This window comes from Diaphorina citri, unplaced genomic scaffold (genome assembly GCF_000475195.1).
Source record: "Diaphorina citri unplaced genomic scaffold, Diaci psyllid genome assembly version 1.1 scaffold596, whole genome shotgun sequence".
In the NCBI taxonomy this organism is placed as follows: Eukaryota; Metazoa; Arthropoda; class Insecta; order Hemiptera; family Psyllidae; genus Diaphorina; species Diaphorina citri.
This window is the reverse complement of record NW_007378030.1, coordinates 121834-130656: the sequence shown is the minus strand read 5'-3', so window position 1 is coordinate 130656 and position 8823 is coordinate 121834.

Genomic DNA, 8823 nt, shown 5'->3' with positions numbered 1-8823 from the left:
TTGTTTAGACTGCGGGAGTAAATGGACTTTTCAGTCTCATTCGGGCAGGATAAACAAGGTATGTATATTCTATTCTCTTCTATAGTTTTAGAGGACATTTTGATTTAGGAATACATTCCCGAGTGCAAGATAGAAGAAAAATCGATCTAAAGTGGATTCTTCTTCCATCTTTCTATCTATTCCTCCTCGCCTCTTTCTCTTAGTCCGTTCCTATTTTCTCTTTTGGAAACATGAAGTAAGTAACAAAATGTACTGTGTGAAGGCAAAACAATTGAATTGGGTTAAGTGAATACTTCGCTACGTGATGAGTTTAAGTGCATTTCTCTCTCTGCCTTCCTCTCCCTCTTCTCTATCTCTCCCTCTCTCCCTCCCTCTTTCCCTCTATTTTAGGTTCATTTCGTTGAAGAAAAACGCAACAAAAGCTCGCATACCCACCAAACCTCCCCACACTCTACACGTGGTGTAAGTTTTCTCAAATGTATAACAACTATTTTGAGTTTTCCCTATTAGCTTGTTCAGAGCGAGTCTAATGATAGTGCTGGTACTGCCTACATAAGATGTGATTGTCAAAATGAGTCCAAAATTTTTCAAGGAGGGATCCACTGAACAAGCAACTTTCGTTTAGCTCTTCGTCATAAGTCATTTCATAAGACCAACAATCACAACTGTCATAATATGTATAATTTCAAAATTTATCCCTATTCTTGTTTAGACTGCGGGAGTAAAGGGACTTTTCAGTCTCATTCGGGCAGGATAAACAAGGTATGTATATTCTATTCTATTCTCTTCTATAGTTTTAGAGGACATTTTGATTTTGGAATACATTCCCGAGTGCAAGATAGAAGAAAAATCGATCTAAAGTGGAAGAAAATGGCAAAAGTGAAGCAAAGTTTCGCTATGCACCGCGCGCGCTGTGTTTCAGTTTTCTTAAACAAATGATCGCCTCCAGCTACGTCGCAATATTCCTGTATGTTCTTCTCTTCAATCTTCCCATGTTTCTCTTCTTTACCTTCTTTTCATCCGAGTCTTCTACTCTTCTCTTAAACAAATGATCGCCTCCAGCTACGTCGCAATATTCCTGTATGTTCTTCTCTTCAATCTTCCCATGTTTCTCTTCTTTACCTTCTCTTCATCCGATCCTCCTACTCTTCATCCCATCCCTTTGCTCTTCAATCTTCCCCATGTTTCTCTTCTTTACCTTCTCCTCTTCCCATCCCTTTACCCTTCATCTTCTTCTTCTCATCTCTTTCTTCTTCATCTTGTTTAGTTTATGTCTCCTCTCTACATGTTCTCTTTCTACTTCGTTAATCTCCTTAATGTTATTTTCGTACATTTTCCTTCGTTCCAGCACATTACAAGTTATAGATTGCCCCCTTCCCCCCCTTCTATCTCATGTATACTGTGAAACACATCGCTAAACATTTCCTGAAACGAAAAGCTCGTCCATAATATTCGTTGAAAATTTTCTCACTCATCATGTCTCGCACAACTTGTTGTTCAATGACTGAAAATTGAGAAATTTAGTTTAGTGGAATTCGGTGTTTTCAAAAATCTATATCTTATTTTATCTCCCCATCTGTTTCTGTCTCCTATCCTCAACACTGTCTTGTGGCTCTAGTTATTGTAGTGATGTCAATAATGCGGTTGGTGAATCAATTCAAAGAGTGGAGCTAGTTCCATTTGAAATTTATTAAAGGCTCTGGTAATCTGGTTAGAATATTCGATGAGCATCAGAAGATTAATTAAAATCATGCAGATGTTTTCTCAATCTAAACAGTAGAATAATTTTCTTCGCATTTCCTATAGGGACTGATTTTCTCATTATTCCATATTCCATTCGTCAGTTTTCTATCTTCTCTCATAACTCCATATTTCATTGACATATTTCATTACATAGATATTTCATTCAATCCTAGGCTTTTACTTCATTGACATTGAATACCTATAAGGTTGAAGTAAAAATCCATTTCCTATGTATGTATACCTACATATTTAGATTTACGAATATGACGAGTATTTCGAAGGGCACAAAGTTTTTCATTGAAAGCGTATACCTATTATTGTATAGGAAATGAGAGAAAAAATATACAAGGTGGCCCAAATGCAGACGGACACAACAACTTGGGTCGAAAAAAAGGGTCTTAGTCGAAAGTGGTGTAACTCAGGAAAAATGGTCCTGTGCATCAGAAGTAGTTATGTTGTAATGTACAATATCCAAGTACTAAATATAAAATTTATTTAATAACAGACGATATAATTATGTATAGTATGTACATAGAAACAGCTTAACTCAGATTGAACTTTTCAAGCAGGAAAAGAATAAAGTAAATAAACTGCAGACCGTAAATAAAAACAAAATGGCTGCACGGTCTGATAATATATTTCACATACTTGTACATGAAGCTTGACTCATGGACCAAGAGGGTGTTTAGGGGGAGGTTGAAGGCGGGAAAGGGTGTTTAGGGGGAGGTTGAAGGCGGAGAAGGGTGTTTCACGATTTTAATTTATTATATTTCACATACTTGTACATGAAGCTTGACTCATGGACCAAGAGGGTGTTTAGGGGGAGGTTGAAGGCGGAAAAGGGTGTTAAGGGTCAAATAGGGACAGTGGGTCATTTAGGGGTACGGACAGGATAGGATGACAAAGATCACATAATGGGGTTTTGGAGAACCTGATATGTGTAGCTACCAAGTGTGTACTGATCCCGGTGATTTGCTATTATTACATGCTATGTATATCTCCGAATTCTCCGATACTCTTAATAAGATTCTAGATTCTGAATGGAACATGGATAACATCTGACAACTCCACCTAAGAGCAAATACAAAACAGGGAACAAGTAGAGTAAAAAATAACTCACATTCAAACAATAAATCCTCATCTCATTCTTTAAACCACAAAACTTGGAGGTACAAAAAGGGAGGAGGAGGGAGTAAAAGGGAAGGAGAAAAATGTCAGTTTTTCCCTTCTTGAAATTAGAAACATGAGTTGTTTAACTTTTGTGTTCATTTTTCTTCCATTTCTCTTTCTGCCATTCTCAATCCTCTCCCTTTGTCATTTCTTTCTCTCCTTTCCTCTGTCTCTCCTTCAAGTCTTTCTATTCTTTCTCTGTTTCTCTACAAGCTATGTAGAATATACAATGTCGAGGAACAGATTTGTAAAGTAAATGATAAAATACAAAGGAAAAAGATTTTTACAATAGATAGGGCAAAAGCCGCTTGGCCTAAGTTACTCTTCAGAGAAAAGGAAAGATGTTTCTTTTCTTACGTCTTCCATTTCTTCTGTCTTATCTCTGTCTTCTATCTTTCCCTTCCATTTTTATTGTATTCACAACTGCATCTTTTCCAGCTAGACATCTAACTAGTTTCCAGGCTTGTTACTTGTATATTTACTTCGTACTTTACTAACATTTTTCCAGCTTTCCAGGGATTTTTTTCCTCGTGTCTGATACCCACCTACGATGCATAAACATCCAGAGTTGCATCTGTAACTAGTTTCCAGGCTTGTTACTTGTATATTTACTTCGTACTTTACTAACATTTTTCCAGCTTTCCAGGGATTTTTTTCCTCGTGTCCAATACCCACCTACGTTGCATGAACATCCAGAGCTGCATCTGTTTCCTCGTCTTCTTCGTTTCAGTTAGTTTTTTCTCATTTCTTGTCTTTTATTGTTTTTTCTTTATTAAAACAACTTGATGTCTTTTTTTTTCTCTCTCTTCTCTTGGCTCTACTTACGAGTAGAACTGAAGTCCACTAGACGGTATCTGAGTTTCTCCATCTCTTCTCCTTCCAGATTTCATCTTCCAAAATCCCTAAAGTAAGCTCTGGAGTTTACTTTTTTCCCTTTTCTAAATCTGTATTTTTTTACGTCAACTTTCCCCCCGTCTCTGTGATGTACTTCAGTGTTGCGATGAGTTCTGTATAAAAGGCTGAGCAACCTACATACTCCAGCATTCTTCCCTGTAATAACCCATGGTGAACGAGCTGAACCAGTGTGCCCGCAAATCAAACCATAAAACTTTATGGAAAATATTAAAATAGTATGTCTGCCATCCGAGAAAATTCCATCTTGCTTTCTGGACTGTACGACATATTGAAGAAGGGGTGAAAATAATACCTTAGCTGAGGTGAAACATTATTTAGGTAGTACGTTGAACCAGCTTTGGAGAAAACAAGAATTTTCTTAGCTTTATTCATGATTATATTATAAGCAAATGAATTTCAAATCATAAAACACTTTTACTTAGTTGAAATCTTAAAATTAGTTAAAAGTTTGAATGGTAGCGAATGAAGAGACTATGAAAATTTCCCTGATAACAAGATAATCTATGTTGTGGTTGTCTAAATGCTCCTGAAAACGGAGGCACGTCTATTTGTAGCATAAGAATTAGTCCTCATGATGTAGGTGGGTACATAATAAATATTTGAAAATGAATATTCATTTTTTTCGCATTCCTTTTCAAATATGTAGGTATTATGTGCCTTTGCAAAATCATTTGCATTTTAAAGAGATTCTCTATTTTTTCTATAGGAGCATTACCTAAGTTCTTTTCTTTCAACTTTTTACTTTCTCTTTTATGAAAGGAGATGGTTAAGAAATATTAGAGAATATAAGTTGATATCATGTTATTGTAAATATGTAAATTCCAGAGATTCGTTAATTAAGGAACAAATGAAATGCGAAACTCATTTGTTCGAAATTTCAAAATTTAATCTACGCTTTCGAGCAGTCAGATTTATGTGCATTTTAAAATACCACAGAAATGCGAATACCTACACTCGCTATATAAATAAGGAATTCTACGCTTTCGAGCAGTCAGATTTATGTGCATTTTAAAATACCACAGAAATGCGAATACCTACACTCGCTATATAAATAAGGAATTTACGTATGCGATGAGTATTATTCAGATTTTATGCAAAATTGTGTGTAGAATTCCGAGGGTGTATCTTGAGAGTAATTTGTTTAGTGAACAATCATAAAGGTGGAAGGGGTTGTTAGACTAGGGAGTGTGAGTGAGTGTAAAGTCTTTCTACAAAGTTTGATGAGATGATTTTAACAAGAACATTATTGTAGTTTTGGGAGGTGGAATGAGAAATAATGTGAATATTTCATTATACAGACTTTACAGACCCTCAGGTCCTAACAGTAGATTAACTGATAATATGGGTAGGTATACGCTATACGGTCATATTGAAGAAGGGGTGAAAATAATACCTTAGCTGAGGTGAAACATTATTTAGGTAGTACGTTGAACCAGCTTTGGAGAAAACAAGACTTTTCTTAGCTTTATTCATGATTATGTATATTATAAACAAATGAATTTCAAATCATAAAACACTTTTACTTAGTTGAAATCTTAAAATTAGTTAAAAGTTTGAATGGTAGAGAATGAAGAGATAACTTACAAAATGAACACTAATACCTGCCTCGGTGGTGTAGTGGTCAAGGCGCTCGCCTGGTAAACAGGAGGGCGTGGGTTCAACCCCAGCCGAGGTATGGAATTTTATCCTCAATAAATTGAGAATTTGACCACAATAATAGTAGTAGCCTACTGCTGGAGTAAAGGGACTTTTCAGTCCTATGCTAGCAGTATAAATAAGCACTACCATTATTATTATTATTAATACAACTCGTTTATCATCATGGATTTGCGAGAATTCATGTTTAGCCATAATCCACGTTTCCTCGGATATATTAAATGCACGGAAGCAATGGTGGTACTCTGTCATCTTTATGTGAGAGGATTTCACATACAGGGCACCTCAAGTAGATAAACACCGGGTATACCGAGGAAAAATCACTGTTAGATGTCTTTGAACACCGGGTATGCCGGGGGAAAATCACTTGTAAATGTCTACCGCCTAAACAGCTCTGCAGAAAATTTTCAATGATCGCCTCCAGCTACGTCGCAATATTCCTGTATGTTCTTCTCTTCAATCTTCCCATGTTTCTCTTCTTTACCTTCTCTTCATCCCATCCCTTTGCTCTTCAATCTTCCCCATGTTTCCCTTCTTTACCTTCTCCTCTCCTCTTCCCATCCCTTTACCCTTCATCTTCTTCTTCTTCTCATCTCTTTCTTCTTCATCTTGTTTAGTTTATGTCTCCTCTCTACATGTTCTCTTTCTACTTCGTTAATCTCCTTAATGTTATTTTCGTACATTTTCCTTCGTTCCAGCACATTACAAGTTATAGATTGCCCCCCCCCTCTATCTCATGTATACTGTGAAACACATCGCTAAACATTTCCTGAAACGAAAAGCTCGGCACTCTGCAATTTTCAAAAACAATTCTATTGCAGACTTTCAGAGTGGTGCTGAGGTTGGAGGATTGATTTTGAATAGTGCAAAGTACTCATCATGTCTCGCACAACTTGTTGTTCAATGACTGAAAATTGAGAAATTTAGTTTAGTGGAATTCGGTGTTTTCAAAAATCTATATCTTATTTTATCTTCCTATCTCCCCATCTGTTTCTGTCTCCTATCCTCAACAGTGTCTTGTGGCTCTAGTTATTGTAGTGATGTCAATAATGCGGTTGGTGAATCAATTCAAAGAGTGGAGCTAGTTCCCCCGGAGAGTTGTCAAGTCCCTCCATTGGTGATGTCAATAATGCGGTTGGTGAATCAATTCAAAGAGTGGAGCTAGTTCCCCCGGAGAGTTGTCAAGTCCCTCCATTGGAAATTTACTATAGGCTCTGGTAATCTGGTTAGAATATTCGATGAGCATCAGAAGATTAATTAAAATCATGCAGATGTTTTCTCAATCCATCTGGTTAGAATATTCGATGAGCATCAGAAGATTAATTAAAATCATGCAGATGTTTTCTCAATCTAAACAGTAGAATAATTTTCTTCACATTTCCTATAGGGACTGATTTTCTCATTATTCCATATTCCATTCGTCAGTTTTCTATTTTCTCTCATAACTCCATACTTCATTGACATATTTTATAACAGAAATATTTCATTCAATCCGAGGCTTTACTTCATTGAATACCTATTAAGGTTGAAGTAAAAATCCATTTCCTATGTATGTATACCTACATATTTAGATTTACGAATATGACGAGTATTTCGAAGGGCACAAAGTTTTTCATTGAAAGCGTATACCTATTATTGTATAGGAAATGAGAGAAAAAAAATATACAAGGTGGCCCAAATGCAGACGGACACAACAACTTGGGTCGAAAAAAGAGGTTCTTAGTCGAAAGTGGTGTAGTGTAACTCAGGAAAAATGGTCCTTAACTCGTTTATCATCATGGATTTGCAAGAATTCATGTTTAGCCATAATCCACGTTTCCTCGGATGTAAATGCACGGAAGCAATGGTGCTATGGTACTCTGTCATCTTCATGTGAGAGGATTTCACATACAGGGCACCTCAAGTAGATAAACACCGGGTATACCGAGGAAAAATCACTCTTAGATGTCTTTGAACACCGGGTATGCCGGGGGAAAATCACTAATGTAGATGTCTACCGCCTAAACAGCTCTGCAGGAAATTTTACAAGAAACTGGGCCCTGTTACTCTTCATTCTTCATAGGTATCAGAACTTCTGCACTCTGCAATTTTCAAAAACAATTCTATTGCAGACTTTCAGAGTGGTGCTGAGGTTGGAGGATTGATTTTGAATAGTGCAAAGTCATTCTTCATAGGTATCAGAACTTCTGCACTCTGCAATTTTCAAAAACAATTCTATTGCAGACTTTCAGAGTGGTGCTGAGGTTGGATAATTGATTTTGAATAGTGCAAAGTACTTACTTACTATGGTGACCTGGGGGAGGGAAACTGAAGATGTCTAGGATTTTCTTTTCTTCCCAAGTTCCCCACGAGTAGGTAATGTTAGTTCTTTTAAAAATTGCAAAAGCAAACATCAATCTCTAACAAGCGTCACATTTAATGCATACCTAACATACACTGTCAGACGATCATAGCTTCGAGTAGGTAATGCTAGTTCTTTTAAAAATTGCAAAAGCAAACATCAATCTCTAACAAGCGTCACATTTAATGCATACCTAACATACAATCTTTTAAAAATTGCAAAAGCAAACATCAATCTCTAACAAGCGTCACATTTAATGCATACCTAACATACACTGTCAGACGATCATAGCTCCACATGTATGCTACATTAGGTACACACGTCCTTTGTTTCCTTGTCAGAGCATAAATAATATGAATATTTGATATGCTGTCACACAAGGAACAAATTCCCGTCCCAAATTCAAAAAGAAGCGTTTTTTCCTTCTTTTTCTTCTGCATGCTGAAAATTTCCCTGCTACATTAGGTACACACGTCCTTTGTTTCCTTGTCAGAGCATAAATAATATGAATATTTGATATGCTGTCACACAAGGAACAAATTCTCGTCCCAAATTCAAAAAGAAGCGTTTTTTCCTTCTTTTTCTTCTGCATGCTGAAAATTTCCCTTTTTTCCGTGTCGTATATTTTATACCGTCATTTTCTCGCACATAAATGCATTATTAATCAAATTTCATGTAAGGTAAATATTACACGAGAGAGGTACGTACAATTTTTTCCCTTCACAAAACATGCTTTGTAGGTGAAAGCGCGATATCTAATATAGTCTTGTTTCGCACATTCATAGTATAATATAAAACACACCCAGATTTTATACTTTGGTTCTAAGGTAAGGTGACATTCTGATAATATGTTCCTGGTCCATAAAGTTTTTAAAAAATAGCAAGGCTGGACCAAATATGTATAAGCCGATAAAAATGAAACTGAAACTTTCAGCAAAAAAATCTCCCGTTAAATATGTAGGTTATAGGTACTACTAAGAGAATCTAAGTTTTTTTTT